This window comes from Bos indicus x Bos taurus, unplaced genomic scaffold, assembly GCF_003369695.1.
Source record: "Bos indicus x Bos taurus breed Angus x Brahman F1 hybrid unplaced genomic scaffold, Bos_hybrid_MaternalHap_v2.0 SuperScaffold_100141, whole genome shotgun sequence".
Lineage (NCBI taxonomy): Eukaryota > Metazoa > Chordata > Mammalia > Artiodactyla > Bovidae > Bos > Bos indicus x Bos taurus.
In genome coordinates, this window is record NW_020867069.1 from 547,646 (window position 1) to 559,771 (window position 12,126).

At 44.4% G+C, this 12,126-nt stretch overlaps 1 long non-coding RNA gene across 1 annotated transcript; it reads right to left on the reverse strand.

The window, feature by feature from the left end:
* Positions 1-2,133: 2,133 nt before the first annotated feature.
* On the reverse strand, positions 2,134-8,323 carry LOC113888450. Its single transcript, XR_003509976.1, has 3 exons — positions 8,259-8,323; positions 8,025-8,027; positions 2,134-2,177 (listed from the first exon to the last, which is right to left on the reverse strand). It is a non-coding gene; the product is annotated as an uncharacterized LOC113888450 (long non-coding RNA).
* Positions 8,324-12,126: the final 3,803 nt, after the last annotated feature.

The following is a 12,126-nucleotide window of genomic DNA, read 5'->3' on the forward strand; positions in this document are numbered from 1 at the left end:
CTGTGTTGTTCAGCTTGTCTCTAGAACTTCTCCATCCTGCAACAGAAATTTTATAACCATTAAACAGACACTCCCTCTGTCAACCTCCTCCCAGTTCTTGGAACTACCCTTCTACTCTCTGCTTCTCTGAATTTTCCTTTAGAAACCTCAGGCAAATGGAATTGTGCAGTATTTGTCCTCCATTGACTACCTTATTCACTCTTACCAATATCCTCGAGCTTCATTCACAGTGCTGCAAATGACAAGATATCCTTCATTATTAAATGCTGAAAGGCTTCCAGTGTATGTGTACACCCCATTTTCTTTTTTATTTATCTGCCCATAGACACTGGGTGGTTTTCTTGGATTTTGTGTACAATATGGCAATGGATATGTGATTGTAGATATCTCCTGGACATTCTCATTTTATCTTCTTTGAACATAAACTCAAAAGAGTGATTCCTGGATCTTATGATCATCTCCTAATAATATCTTGAGGGACTTCCAAACTGTTCCATAATGGCTATGTCATTTTACATTCTTACCAACAGGTACAAAATTTCCAGTTCGCTACTTTGTTGCCAAAATCGTTTATTTTCTTTTTAGAATACACAACCTGAAAGGTGATGTCTCTTTTTGGCTTGGTTTCCATTTCACTGATACTTAGTGATGTTGAGGACTATTCCTATGTATATTGATCACTTCTCTGTCTTCTATGAAAAAATGTCTATTGAAGCCTTTACACATTTTTAAAAGTCAGTTATTTGCCTTTTCTTGTTTTGAAGCTGAGTTGTAGTAGTTGCTATATATTCTGGATATTGGCCCCTTATTCAGATGCAAGGTTTGCAGATACTTCCTCTTATTCCATCAGCAGCCTTTCTGTTGATGTTGAAGAGACCATCTTTTCTTGATGTGGTCAGTTTAGAACCCTGGCAAAGATCATTTGGCCTCACATGTGTGAATTTATTCAAGATTCCCTCCTTATGATTCATTGGTGTCTCTGCCTATTTTGCTGCAGGTGGAACACAGTTTTGACTACTGTGGCATTCTTACCTGTTTTGAATTCAGAAAGCCTGAAGGCCCCATTGTCGTTCTTTGCTCTCAAGATTAGTTTTGTTCTTTGCGTTTCTCTTCGGTTGCATAAATTTCAGTATTTGGGGATTTTTTCTTTCCATTTCTATGAAAATGACATAAAACTTTGTGAGTGGTTTCAATATATATGTACATCACTTTTAGGAGTATAGGAAGGTCAACAACACTAAATATTCCAACCTATGAATATAGTATGGTATTCTGATTACTTGTCTCGTAAAAGCATTCTATGGTTTTCAGTACACAACATTCTATGGTTTTCACTTCCTAAGGGGCATTTTCTGTTGCCTTGCTTGGGACCTCTAGTGTCAGGGATGAGAAATATGGGCTTTTGAAGACTGTGAATGTCCCTTCCCTCCCCTCTGTACCTACTCTCTAGTTACTTGTCAGACAGGAGCTCTGGGCCATGCCCTTCACCACTGCCTACAAGTGAGCCCCCTACAGGGAATTTGCTTTGAATCTGAGTGTTCATCTTACTATTTTAATGTTCACAAACACTCTCCCAATCCCTGGCCTAGGTTCAAGAGCCCCAGGTATACCTATATATGAATGATCTCATCAGGGCATCAAATTGTCTACAACAGAGAAAAACCTGAAGAGGCAATTAATTACCTTTTCCTTGTCTTTGGAGCTACGAGAGCTGAACTTTCCAATGTAGTAGGCAGTCGTCAGATCTCCCTATCTATAATTAACATATTTCAAACAATAATTAACATATTTTTAAAAAATCACAAAAAACACACATTTGTTGATCACAGTAGCCATATCTCCAGTGTGTCCATAACTGTTGGAATTTCAGCTTTGTAAGCTTGAATGTAAGAGCTATTTTGGGCCTGTAGAAGTGTAAGGTTACAATGTGATTCTGTCAGCATCTCTCTCTCATATGAAATTTTGCACTGGGATTGACATCTTGTTGAAAGGCTCTGACTCCACAAACACAGGGGAGGTCTGTGAACCTGGAAGAAAGACCAGGGCGATGCTGTGTGAGCCAAGCTGAGGAGGAGAAATGGGTGGGTCAAGTTGTATAATAACTGTATTATTGCTCCTGGTTGTCTTTCTGCAGACTGCTTCCTGGAAAATATTAGCAACAGTGATGCAGAAGAGAACTCAGGTAGGGAACAACTCTCAGGTAGGGTTAACAGGGAGAGGGTTCCAGGACCACTTGGGTTACACTTAACTCTTAGGAGATGAAGGAAGGTGAATATCAACTGAGGAAGTAGAAGGAAATATGCGTAGACTTTTTATTTGTTCTTTTCATATTTTAATGATTTTATAGACCCATGTGATCATGTGCTATATCGTGCTGTGCTTCAAGACATCTCTTTTTGTTTGTCCATTTAAAAATCTCCTTTCCAACAAGACTACTCTTTCCTTGTCCTTTCACTGCTAAATGTGAAAGCTTGGCTTCTGGTCAATACCTGCAGGGTTTTTTTTTTTTTTTTTTTCCCCCAGGGGCTTTTCTTTTTTTTTTTTTTAATTTTATTTTATTTTTAAACTTTACATATTTGTATCAGTTTTGCCAAATATCAAAATGAATCCACCACAGGTATACATGTGTTCCCCATCCTGAACCCTCCTCCCTCCTCCCTCCCCATACCATCCCTCTGGGTCGTCCCACTGCACTAGCCCCAAGCCTCCAGTATCGTGCATCGAACCTGGACTGGCAACTCGTTTCTTACATGATATTTTACATGTTTCAATGTCATTCTCCCAAATCTTCCCACCCTCTCCCTCTCCCACAGAGTCCATAAGACTGTTCTATACATCAGTGTCTCTTTTGCTGTCTCACACACAGGGTTATTGTTACCATCTTTCTAAATTCCATATATATGTGTTAGTATACTGTATTGGTGTTTTTCCTTCTGGCTTACTTCACTCTGTATAATAGGCTCCAGTTTCATCCACCTCATTAGAACTGATTCAAATGTATTCTTTTTAATGGCTGAGTAATACTCCATTGTGTATATGTACCACAGCTTTCTTATCCATTCATCTGCTGATGGACATCTAGGTTGCTTCCATGTCCTGGCTATTATAAACAGTGCTGCGATGAACATCGGGGTACATGTGTCTCTTTCCCTTCTGGTTTCCTCAGTGTGTATGCCCAGCAGTGGGATTGCTGGATCATGAGGCAGTTCTATTTCCAGTTTTTTAAGGAATCTCCACACTGTTCTCCATAGTGGCTGTACTCGTTTGCATTCCCACCAACAGTGTAAGAGGGTTTCCTTTTCTCCACACCCTCTCCAGCATTTATTATTTGTAGACTTTTGGATCGCAGCCATTCTGACTGGTGTGAAATGGTACCTCATAGTAGTTTTGATTTGCGTTTCTCTGATAATGAGTGATGTTGAGCATCTTTTCATGTGTTTGTTAGCCATCTGTATGCCTTCTTTGGAGAAATGTCTGTTTAGTCCTTTGGCCCAGTTTTTGATTGGGTCATTTATTTTTCTGGAGTTGAGGTGTAGGAGTTGCTTGTATATTTTTGAGATTAGTTGTTTGTCAGTTGCTTCATTTGCTATTATTTTCTCCCATTCGGAAGGCTGTCTTTTCACCTTGCTAATAGTTTCCTTTGATGTGCAGAAGCTTTTAAGGTTAATTAGGTCCCATTTGTTTATTTTTGCTTTTATTTCCAATATTCAGGGTTTTATGTACAAGGAACTTTGGCTTTTTGTTTAAGTTTTCCTCTGATGGCCACATGCTGTGGACACAAAATTCTCACGGTCACTTGACACTGGAGACCAAGTTCTGGCAGTGAATGTCAGGTGATGGGTGAGACGTGAACCCTCTCCCTCTGCATTTTCAGGACTTGTGGTTTCCCCTCATGTTTGTCCTCACTGTTTGTTCCCTGTATGAAGGGTGCTCTCAGGGTTGGATGAGTCAAAGCTCATGTGCTCTGGTGTCCCTGCCTGGGCTGAGTCTCCTGGAGCTCATCTCAGCACCACACCTCCCCAAGGATGCTGTGTTGCGTGAGAGCAGTCCATGTGCAGCTGCCCCTAGAGACCAGCATGTCCCAGATTCTAGAGACTGTGAAGAGGCTGCTGGCTTTCTTTACACATTTGCTCTAGCAGTACTGCTGACCTGGTCTCCTGAGACTGACCAGACCTAAGTCAGAGACTCAGAGCAGCAGGACCCGGGGTGACTGCTCCCCTTAGAACCACTACTCACTGCAGACCAAAGCTCCAGGTGGTTTGATCACCATCTTTGCACACTCCTCAACTCATTTGTTTACCTTTTATGTTTTTGTTTGTTTTGCATTTGAACTTTAGGATTTTCTGATATATTTTGAGTATGAGCTCCTAATGTGATATATGGTTTGCAATTTTCCTGTAGGTTAACTTTTCATCCTACAGATTGTTGAAGAGATTACCCTTTCCCTATTTTGTTGTCTTAGAACCTTCATGAATTTTATTTCACCTTGTATCCATGAGTTTACTTGTTTGTTTGTTTTTTATTCTGGTTTTTAGGGCTATGCATCTATTTCTATGTCAGTATCATACAGCTTTGATTCCAGTAACTTTGTAATGTGTTTTGAAATCAACAGGTGAGAAACTTTGATCTTTGTTCTCAAGATCATTTTGTCTATTTGGAGTTCTTAGTGATTCCATACGTATTTTTGGAATTGTTTTTTCTATTTCTATGAAAATGACAATAATTTGATTGGTGTTTCAGTGAATCTTTATTAGGTTTAGGTACTGCAGAAATGTCAATAGTACTAAGTCTCCAGTCTATGAGCATGGAATGTCATGTCAATTCCTCGTCCTTGAGTCACTCTCTCAGTGTGTTGTGTAGTGTTCAGTGTGCTGGTCGTGTCTCTCTGAAGGCCCTGTATCCCTCCTTCCCTGATCTCAGAGTCAGTGGTGGAGGGATGGGCTTTTGAGGAGACACACTGTCTCTCCCTCCCTCCTCACCACTTCTCTGATGATATTCAGCACAGATGCCCTGGGCCCTGTATCCATACCTGGCCCCTCAAGAGGAATACCTGCTGGGAATTCCTCTAAGATCTGGGTGTTGACATTGCCGTTTCAGTGTCCCAAAGGCTCATGAGTACCTGGGATGTGTGCATTAGCCCAGGAAATACCTACAAATGAATCATCAAATCAAGCCAGTCGGATGCTCTGCAGAAACTGTTGGGGTACAATTCACAGGCCTGCAAGTCCTGTGCTTATCTAGACTTGAGACCAAAGAAAGATCCCAGAGTTGACAGAGATATCAAAGGTTTTATGGATGGGGTGATTTCCATGTCTGAATTAAAAGGATCCTGGAGAGACACCCACTGTGGATAGCAGGGGACAGGCAGAAGACAGCAGCTGCAGCATTCTTCACTCGGGGGGATTGGGAGTCTACCAGTTACAGTGGAAATGAACAGCAGGTTGGCTCCTTGGTTAAATTGGTTACCATGGAAACCAGTAGAGCATCACATCCCTCTCTTAGCCCCTCAGGCTAAATACTTTCATGGCTGAAAGTCTTGTCTTTGTTAATCTATCAGCAAACAGCCATCTTGAAATGGCCAGAAATTGCAGAGGAAATAATCAGGAGAGGGAAAATAACAGAGGGGTGGTAACATCCTATATATAGCCTTGCATGCTCAGTCACTCAGTTTTGTCTGACCCTTTGAGATCCCATAGACCCATATCCCACCAGGCTCCTCTGTCCATGTATTCTCCAGGGAAGACTATTAAAGTGGTTCACCATATCCTCCTCCAAAGCCTCTTCTCAACCTAAGGATCCAAACCATATCTCCTCTATTGGCAGGCAGATTCTTTACTACTGAGCCACCTGGGAAGCCCTACATCCTCCCTTGTAACAAAGTCCCTTGGCATTCCAAAAACTGTTCTACCACAATCTATCAGAAGTGTTAGAACAAGTGGTACTGATCTCCAGATTCAATCTTCCCTGGTGACTCAGACAGTAAAGAATTCACCTGCAATGCAGGAGACCTGGGTTTGAAACTTGGGTCAGGAAGATCCCCTAAAGAAGGAAATGACCACCCATTCCAGTGTTCTTGCCTGGAGAAATCATGACAGAGGGGCCTGGTGGGCTACAGTCCATAGGGTCACAAATTGTTGAACATGACTCAGTGACTAAGCAAATGCACATGGATAAACTTATATAGTGCTTGTTGTGTGTTATAGTGTGGTAGCCACTAGCCAGATGTGACTGTTATAATTTGCCTAAAGGCATGTTTTACATGTGGCAAAAACACTTGGAATTTCAGGTTGGTTAGCATGAAGGTGACAAGTCTAATGGGCCTGTAGAAGTGAGAGGTTGGAATTGGCTCTTTCACCGTCTCTATCTTTAGGTTTCCAACTGAGATCAGTGTCTTGTTGAAGGTCTCTGACTGCACAGAGCATAGATGACGGCCATCTGCTATGCACGGTGAAGTGTCTTTCTAGAATCCTAGGAAAAAGTTCAGGGTGATGCTGTGAGAGCCAGCAGGGCCTCAACTGGAGCAGAAGTGGGTGGGTCGCTCATCTAATCACCATATTTCTCCTGGTTGTGTTCCTATGGAATGTGTTGTGGAGAGCATTTGGTGCAGTGATGAGGAAGGGGACACGGGCAGGAAACAATATTCAGTTGGGATCTGATGGGAGAGGCTTCCTGGAACTTTAGGGTTAAATACCCTGCATGGAGCCTAAGGAAGGTGAACATGAAATTAGGAAGAAGGAACTCTGTGTACAGTTCTGACTTACTATTTTCATATTTTCATATGATAGAGAAATCGTGTCCTGGGCTTGCATTATGCTCTGTTTATAAACACCTTTTGTTGCTTTACTCTTCAAAAATTATTTTGCCCGTAAGAGCTGCTCTTTTCTGCTTTTCCACTAGTATGGAAGCCTGGTCTCTGATCAGCACATCTCGGGTATTGTGCACTGAAGTCTGTTTTCTATTGCATGTTGAACTATGATGGCCATATCCTAGTGGGCACAAAACTGTCATTGCCACTTGACACTGGAAACCTGGTACTTGTAGCTCATGTGAGGTAGTGTGTGAGATGTGAACTCTCTCCTCCTGAGCTTTCAGGACTTGTGACTTCCCCTCATGTTTGCCTTCACTGTTAATTCCTCATGTAGAGGTCGCTCCCAGGGTGGATGAGTCACAGCACACAGGTCCTAGTGTCCCTCTCTGGACTCGGTCTCCTGGAGCTCAACACAGCCTCCGCACCAGCTAAGGCTGATGTGCTTCCACATGAGAAGTCCACGTCCAGCTGCTCCTAGAGAGCCTCCATGGCTGCAGATTCTAGAGTCTGTGAAGGGGCCACGGGGCTTCTTCACACAGTTGCTTTCACAGCCCTGCTGACCTGCTCTCCTGGGATTGAGCAGTCCCAGGGCAGCAGGTCCTGGGGTCACTTCTGCTCTCATAACCCACTGCTGCATCCAGAGAGTCCTGCCCCTTCTTCCCAGTCCCAGGCCTGCCCCATCCTCTGTCCTTTCCTTACACCTTCCCAGGTTTCATCCCTCCAATTTTCCAAGTCTCAGTGCAAACCCGGAAGCTACCAGGTGTTTATGGAGGACCCTTGCCACATCATTCTGGCTAAATGAAATTGGAAGCATTTGCCTCTGTCCTCTCTAAGGGTTTGGGAAACTTAAGGTGTTGCTGTGAACATTAAACATCTCCCAGATACCTCAGGTCACCCCAGTCAACGGGAGAATCTCTGTTGTGTGGAATTTTTGTCCTTCCCTCCCGCAGGGGTCAAAACACTCTCAGATCCATGCCAAGTCCTCCCTGGGAGGGATGGATTGGTTAATTCAATATGGGCTGATTGGAGATGTTGATCATACACCCATGGTCCTTCTTCCAATATGCCCCTGTTGGAGAACTCTAGGGTTGGTGGAGGTTCAAGGAGGAAGGAAAGGAACAGGGACAAGAGGAGAGAAATGAGGAAGGAAGAGAGAGGAAGTAGTGGGAGAAGGAGGCAAACGAGGTCATGGGCAGAGAAGGATGGAGACAGTGACCGCCTGGAGGAGGAACAGGTTGTCACGGCCTCATTTGTGGTCACATGTAGACAATTTGAGGGTGGCAACAGGATGTTGGAGGTCAGACACCCACTTTTTCATTGCAGAGGTGAAACTCTGAGGCCCTGGGAGGTCCTTGAGGCAAGTACACCAGGGGTCCCAAAGCCAGGCTGTGAGGAGCACCAGGGTCCTCTGGTCATATCCTGACTCTAAGACTCCCATTTGCTTTCCCACAGCCTCTCCATATGACTGCTGCCCTCAGACACCAGACGAGTACATGGCAGATGATGAAGATTCAGAGACAGTGAGCAAGAATACTGAGGTCATTTATTTCTTCTTCCATATCTTTCAAAAATTTTATCTTTCTCTGATCCATAGACTCTTCCTTGTAACCCTTCCCCATCTTCTCTTTCCAACTTTTTGTGATTAACCTTCTGGAGGACTTGGTGTCTTGTAGGCACTTAGGGTTCTGGAAGCTTATATAAAATCTATGAAATCTGCCTGCAGCCATCTTCCCCCATTTTCTTAGCATTGCCCTGGCTCCTGACCACACGTCTACAGCCTTGAACCTGGCTTTGTCACCATGAGTGGCCTGAGCAGGAGTTGAGGCTGTAGTCAGCAGGTCTGGACCCACACAGCTGAAGGAGCCCCATGAAGTCTGCACTGCCCTGAGCTACTCCATATGATTGCTTTCCTGCTCTGGGACCTGCCTGACTGATCTCTTCCTTCCAGATGTCAGACAACTCTCTAATCAGCTCTTTGGAGAATGGCAAAAATGTCATCAGTGATGATGAAAAAGACCAGGAGGAAGTGTGAACGTGGGGCCCGAGTTGAAAAGGTGAGGCAGACGAGGGCATGTGTCTCCATCATGACCCCAGCTCACTTGGTGCTTCAGAAACATGAGCAAAAACCCTGGGGTCTGCTGCTGAGTGTGACCACAAAAGTGGAGACAAGAGGGTGGTAACAATCCACACTGATGAGTGGAGGATGCCCTTAGTATGTCTCCCCAGGGCACAGGTCCCGTCCACAGACACCCCCGAGGTTGCTGGGCTGGCTCCTCCAGCAGCTCTTACATTTGCAGGGAGGCTGGGAGCACTGTGGGGCCACTGTGTGCAGTCCAGGAGCTGCTGTTCCAGCGTGTTCTTTTTGAAGATCCCCACTGGGGGCTTCCTAATCTCCCTCTGCAGGACCCAGCTCTGCCCTCCAACCCCCCAAAGGCAGCAGGGGGAACACCTAGGTCATCACCAGCTGCAGAGAGAGGTTCGGCGGCCCCACCCTCCCCAGTCCTGGGCTCCCGGGAACAGAGTGAAAGAGACACGGGCGCCCAGAGCTCGTGCAGTCAGGGAGTCGCCTGGCAGCTCTGCCTCCCTGTGTGTGCTCCCTGGCCCTGAGGGTCCCAGCCAGTCTGGGGGGTGTCTGAGTCTGGGGTCCCTCAGGATCTGGAACCCTGGGGTCCTGGGTCAGCTCAGATACCTTTTCTCAACCTGAAGTTAGAGGTTGTGTAGATTCTTCTGTGTATGTGTCCAATTCCAACTTAAGAATCACCAGAAATCAACTCAGTGCCGTGTGCACTTGGGATGGTGGTGCTGGTGGTAAAGAACCCACTTGCCAATGCAGAAGACACAGGAGACTCGGGTTCAACTTCTGGGTAGGGAAGATAGACTGGAGAAGGTAATGGCAACCCACTCCAGTATTCTTGCCTGGAGAATCCCAGTGACTGAGGAGCCTGGTGGGCTATCATCCATAAGGTTACACAGACTCGAACATGACTGAAGTGACTGGGCAGCATACTTGGGATGAGTGGCAGGATTTAACTTACTCATGTTCCTTTTATTTTTTTTTTCCAATTCTGTCCTTAATAACATATCTTGTTTTATTACTGTTTAAAAAGCAGTGTCTTCTCTCAAATTTTAATGTTGTAATATGCTAAACAAATAAAATGTACCTTTATATTATAACAACATAATAACAATTTAAAATCATAAACCTCAGGAGAGTTTGGCTGGGGGTTAGAAATGATTATTCAGGAAAACAGAGACCCTATGTGTCTGTCCATTTCCAATGCTCAGGTTTCAGGAGCAGTTGTATTGAGTGTAGGATGGGTGAACAGGTTCTTCTACCCACTGTGTCATCCGATCCCTGCTCCTCCCAGGGCCTAGAGGGAAGGGGGGCCCAAGCTTTTAGTCCTGAATCCGAGTCCCCTGTTCCTCCACCTGAGTCTCACTGTCCAGGGGACCCATCAGTTGAACATTGCTGGCCAGATGCTCAAGTGTACTTGCTCCTGTGGGGCATTTCTAAACGCTTCCCACTCACGGACAACACCCTCAACAAAGAGCAGCAAACAGACCCAGTGCCCTGAAGATCTGAGCCCCAAAGCCAAGTCTAGATGCTGGCAAGTCTTCTGGGTCCTGCTCACCCTCCCCAGGGAGCCTTCCTCCGTCTGACTCTGCACCTCCCAGGGACTCCATCACCTGTGTTGTCGTTGCAGGCTCTCATCTGAATCCCTGAAGACCTGGACCTGGACCCCATCCTGGACCCCAGAGGTGGTGGAGCCCACACAGCACGAGGAGCCTCATTTGGATCAGATTAGGGGAGGCCTCACTGCTTCTTTCCTGAGGGCCCTCATTTAGTACAGCTTCAGTTGTTTTGTTGTATAGATTTAGTATTAGTTTTATCTAGTTTTATCTACAAGTTCTGTATGTATCTGTATGTTCAATGTTTATAGGTAAGGTTTTTCATTAAAGGTTTAAAATCTATTTGTTATTTTTACAAAATATTTGTTTGTAAAACACACATGTATAGAATAGCAACCTCAGCAGAGGTAGAACTTAATGAATTGTCGTGAGCCCGTCACCCTAGCCTCTGCTACTAGGGTCACTGCCCCTTTCACTCAACTCAGTCTTCTTTGAGAAAGGAACTGCAGATTTAGTTCCTTACATCTGTCCAGGGTCACCAGCTTCCTCTGCTTCCTTTAAATAGTCCCCCTGGCTTGATTTACTGAAGTGTGTCTGGACTGCTCTTTTCATTAATCTGAACAAACTGTCGACAAGATAGCTGTGCACTTTCCTGGCAGAGGTCTGACTATCTGGACTCTGAAAGCATCAGAATCTAATTCAGGATGCACACTTGGGGTCTCCGTATCAGTGAATCCATAAAAACTGTGTTTTGAAACAGACAGAAGAGCCACAGCGTCAGGCCCTGGCTGCGATTCAAAGACTACAGGCTAGTCATCTGCCCTGGAGCCTCGAGAGAACTCTGCTCCTCTGATGTTGCAAAGGAGGCTACAGAGGCCCACAATGAGCAGAGCCTGTGGCAGATTCAGGGGTCCTACAGCATCAGTCAGGGGCCTTTCAGACTTGATGTTGATCCCATGCAGCTGCTCACTACCCATCCTTTATTTTGTATTTTTAAAATTAATTTTATTGCAAAATAGTTAACTTTATAGAGCTGTGTTAGTTTCTACTGTACAGAAAAATGAATCAGCATATATGTATGTGTGGGTATATATATATGTGTGTGTGTATATATGTGTGTGTGTGTCTGTATATCTGTGTGGGTGTGTGTATATATATACCTGTGTGTGTATGTATATATATATATATATATATATATATAAAAATGTGTGTGTATCAATGCCAAAGAATGCTCAAACTACGACACAATTGCACTCATCTCACACGCTAGTAAAGTAATGCTCAAAATTCTCCAAGCCAGGCTTCAGCAATATGTGAACTGTGAACTTCCAGATGTTCAAGCTGGTTTTAGAAAAGGCAGAGGAACCAGAGATCAAATTGCCAACATCCGCTGGATCATGTAAAAAGCAAAAGAGTTCCAGAAAAGCATCTATTTCTGCTTTATTGACCATGCCAAAGCCTTTGGCTGTGTGGATCACAATAAACTGTGGAAAATTCTGAAAGAGATGGAAATACCAGACCACCTGATCTGCCTCTTGAGAAATTTGTATGCAGGTCAGGAAGCAACAGTTAGAACTGGACATGGAACAACAGACTGGTTCCAAATAGGAAAAGGAGTATATCAAGGCTGTATATTGTCACCCCGTTTATTTAACTTATATGCAGAGTACATCATGAGAAATGCTGGA